The 4183-nt window shown below is 37.6% G+C and overlaps 1 protein-coding gene across 1 annotated transcript in view; it reads right to left on the minus strand.

The window, feature by feature from the left end:
- Positions 1-719, minus strand: part of LOC122794947 (uncharacterized serine-rich protein C215.13-like) — a 796115-nt gene extending 795396 nt beyond the window's left edge. The window contains exon 1 of the mRNA XM_044063540.1: positions 349-719. The gene's annotated coding sequence lies outside the window, so the exon portion shown is untranslated. The remainder of the gene's footprint in view (positions 1-348) is intronic.
- Positions 720-4183: the final 3464 nt, after the last annotated feature.

Here is a 4183-nt window from a genome sequence, read left to right on the forward strand (position 1 = left end):
GAAAATGAACAGACTGTAAGACTTGGGCACTTTTCACTGGCAATCAACGTCAAGTTTCAAGTTTGTCTGTGTGTGTGTGTGTGTGTACATGCTCGTGTGTTTGTGCATATATGTGTTCAGCACAGCTGATAAGACTGCACACTGAATTAAAGCTTGCTGTGTGTAATGGAATTGCTTTACTGCATTATCTTTTAAGTCTTACTATATATATCCACATGCTAAACAAAACAGTATAACATTTTCCACTTTCATTAAAACAAAATAGATTATTGATGTAGTTCCTTCTAACTCATAAATTTTTATATCATTGTAATCTAAGCTCGTAAAATACATTTTAGTTTCTCTTACCTTTCTTGCTCTGTCTTTTTACTTCAACAAATTATGAGCTTAATCAGGGCAATGGTCAGTACACGTGTTTTTTTTCTTCTTCAAGTCATCCATAAATTCAGTGAAAGAGCTAAGCAGCAGTTCCTCTGCATTTACTTGCTGCTATCACAGTTTATATGACCATAGAAACTACAAATGTCTCTTTGACATATAAAACTAACAGATCACGCTTTCTGACTTTTTTGCTGTCGAACCAGATGAACTGGATTCTTAGGAATTATTTTGCTGCATTTTTAACAGCCACTTTTCTTAATTCATCTACCGTACATACAATGGTGGATGTGACAGATGCACGTATTCCATATGTTTTTCTGCTTTCAGTTCCATTTTCTGGAAATCACTTCTAAAACAAACAGACACACACACACACACACACACACACACACACACACACACACACACAAAAATGTAATCAGCTACAATAGGAAAAGAAACTTCATATTACTGGTCACATGAGGCATTCTTTATAACTGACTGCAAAACTGAGTGCTTAAAGGTGGTTAAACAGGAAATTATTCCACAAATAGCACAATGACCTATAACCATAAGTTCAGAACTGCAGTCTCAAACGACTTTTTAAAATATTGTTAGCTTTCTTTATGTAAGTGAAAATGTCACTGGAATTTCCTACATAAACAGATACCCCTTGTAAGCCACCTGCCTTTGTTTTGCACAAAGCTTGAAGAAGCATAATGCTCTAGTCATACATTTTATCTAGATTTGTTAAGGTGTGGAAGCAAAAAGCTCACGTTTTGGCAGGTAATGCATTCCTGACAGCTATGTATAATATAATTCATTGGTATTTTTATGTAACTTCATGTATTAGTGTTTTTTTTTAACCTGCATGTTGTTGCAGATGACTGTACAAAAAATGTATTTATATATATATATATATATATATATATATATATATATATATATATATATATATATATATATATATATATATATATATATATATATATATATACATAAAACATATATTATATATACTATTTTGTCTGTTTTGCTTCTTTGATGAAAAGTGAACTGCCAAAACTGTCCTTTTCAGTCTAAGCCTGGAACACAGGCAGATTAAAAAAAAGCTGTAAAGAATAGATAAAATGTACTACTGATACATGTAATGTAAAATGTCAACTATGATAACAAAAAAAAAAAATGAAACATGAAGCAAAGCACATTACTGAAGACACATACACAGAGAGAGAGGGAGAGGGAAATATGCATGCAGTAAGCTAAATAGTTGCACCCTGAGTTAGCGGTACCTACTGTAAAATATCAAATATTTGAAAAGAAAGTTGTGCAATAAAGTGCAAAGCATTTTACATTAGAAAATAACACGACTATGTTACAAACTGCAGTAGAATTGACTATAGCAATCTGAAAACACAAAATAACAAAATACTGACTGTAACACATACCTCTCAACTGTCCAGATTTCTGCAGAATGTTCAGATTTGTGCTTCATATTTTGGGTTCATTCCTCATAAAATCTATGGTTTCTGGCAAATCACTGAAGATCAAAGTCATTAAATAATGGAATACACAGAGTTTCAGATTTCATATCCTTAAGAAAATGCATGCTAACACAAATCCTGTTACCCTAGCAACTTTCTAGGTTTATAAGAGCAATATTTGTCCCTATTTTTGGCCCTTTGCCCCCCTCATTATTTCAGGCTTTGTTTGGATTTCTACGTTATGTGGTAACATAAAAGAAATATCACAGAATAAGACAGTATGATTAGCTGCCAATCATTTTCAAGATAATCTGTATAAGCAAGGAAAGAAACTAGTGAAAAATAACATAGCTCAAGGCAACTGAAGAAGACATTAACCAGACATAACCAATTAACTTAAATTTAGTTGAACAATACAAAAACTTTCACTAGAAAATGGAATTGTTTAGGCTTAACAGCATGACTTGTCTATAATTAACTTACACTAGATGTACATATAATAAAAGGACTACATACAATAAATAATACATTGCTTGTACCTTAATTTGGAGAGGTGAAATGGGTCATTCAAAATTCCCACACTATGTAAATGAGTTATTGTGGAAAGTTGGAGTGGTAGCAAAGTTATAATACTGATACAGGTCTAGTACAAGTGCCTGCAACATACTTCCCTTCTGCCTGTCACTCATATTGGCAAGTGTCTTAACTCCCACAATCCCAGTTTCAGTGCACTACCGCTAAGCTAACTGTCCCAGAACCCTGACTCTAACCCTAAAATTAACTCCCCAGGTCTTAAGGTTGTCATACAGCCTACCTTGATCTGGCCAACACCTTAGATACCATTCCCCACTTGGGAATCATAGAAAAAACTCATTAAGCTAAGCATCAACCCCTATATCACTAGGTGGGTTGTAAACTGGCTCACAGATAGAACCCACAGTGTGGAAGTAGCTGACTCCAAGTCAGACTGCCGACTAGTCATGAGTGGAGTCCCACAGGGATCGATCCTGGGTCCTCTCCTGTTTGGTATCTACTTTTCAGAAGTCCAGGCCAACATGAAGGGACTCTGGCTGACAAAGTTCACAGACAATTGCAAGTTGGGAGCCATTATTAACTCCCCAAGTCATGTTGACATCCTACAGAAAGGCCTCACTGAGACCAACGACTGGTGTTAGAACCATGGCCTTAAGCTCAATGCCAAAAAATGTGTCGTCATCCTTTTTGGGAAAAAAACATTTCCCATGAATTACCACATTGATGGTAGTCCACTGAACATAGAAGGCATTATAAGAGATCTAGGAACACAGGTTGACAGCAACCTCTCTTTTTGACCACCACATTGCCACTGTGGTCAGAAAGTCCTATGTGGTACATCTCATTACTAAGGCTTTTGCATCCAGGAAGAAAGAGGTCATTGTCTCCCTCTACTCTTCCCTCATTAGACCAATCAAGTACAATGCCCCATTTGGCATGTACCTCACTAGACACCTGCAACAACAGGAGAGGCCACAAAAGTACCTCACAAAGATGATCCTAGGCCTTAAACACTTGCCCTATATGGACAGACTCAAAAAACTAACTATTCTCTGTCTCAAATCTCCTACTTAGAGGCGATCTCTGCTTCACTTACAAAGCCATATCTGACCCAGCTCTGTTAGAAATGCTACATCTAAAGAAATCCCAAACCCTCCACACCACATGCTCTAGAGACCTCAACAACCAGTTACAAGTGGCGTCCCACAGGGCTCAGTTCTGGGACCTCTCTTGTTCGGTATATACTTCTCTGAGGTTCAGGCTAACACGGGGGGATTATGGCTGACAAAGTTCACAGATGACTGCAAACTGGGGGCCATAATTGAATCTCCAGCTGACACAAGCATCCTCCAAAAGGGTCTCACAGAGACAGATGCTTGGTGCCAGAGCCACGGCCTCAAGCTAAATGCTAAAAAGTGCATAGTCATCCCCTTTGGGAAAAACAAGGTGCCCACAAATTACCACATAGGTAGTAATCCATTAAGTATGGAAGAAGTAATTAGAGATTTGGGGACCAACGTAGATAGTAATCTCTCCTTTGATAATCATGTTGCCAAAGTGGTTAGAAAGATCTTCTATATAGCCCACCTTATCACGAAAGGGTTCGCATCTAGAAGAGAGGTCATTGTACCCCTCTACTTGTCACTCATCAGGCCCATAATTGAATACAATGCCCCTTTTGGGATGTACCTCACCCAACACCTGCAGCAACTGGAGAGACCCCAAAAGTACCTCACCAAGAGGATCATGGGCTACAAACAGATGTCCTATGCAGCTCGACTAAAGAAACTCCAGCTCTACTCAGT

The sequence above is a fragment of the Protopterus annectens genome, chromosome 2.part1, assembly GCF_019279795.1.
Source record: "Protopterus annectens isolate FY-2018-M chromosome 2.part1, PAN1.0, whole genome shotgun sequence".
Classification (NCBI taxonomy): domain Eukaryota; kingdom Metazoa; phylum Chordata; order Ceratodontiformes; family Protopteridae; genus Protopterus; species Protopterus annectens.